Source organism: Fulmarus glacialis, unplaced genomic scaffold (genome assembly GCF_000690835.1).
Source record: "Fulmarus glacialis isolate BGI_N327 unplaced genomic scaffold, ASM69083v1 scaffold21206, whole genome shotgun sequence".
NCBI lineage: Eukaryota > Metazoa > Chordata > Aves > Procellariiformes > Procellariidae > Fulmarus > Fulmarus glacialis.
Window position 1 is genome coordinate 5806 of NW_009218991.1, and position 204 is coordinate 6009.

The window sequence follows — 204 nt, forward strand, 5'->3', positions numbered from 1 at the left end:
GCGAACTTGCTTTTCGCCATGGAGAGGCGGCGGCGGCCGCGCACACAGCCCGCCCAGCGCCCGCTCCCCGCAGAGATGGCTGATGCAGCCCGCCAGCACCCCAGCATGGCCAGAGCGGAAGCGGAAACACCGGGCGCCCTCCGAGAGTACGGCGGCGAGCCCTTCTGGGCGACCAGGCGGACCTCTCCATGGTTTCCGCGGGCC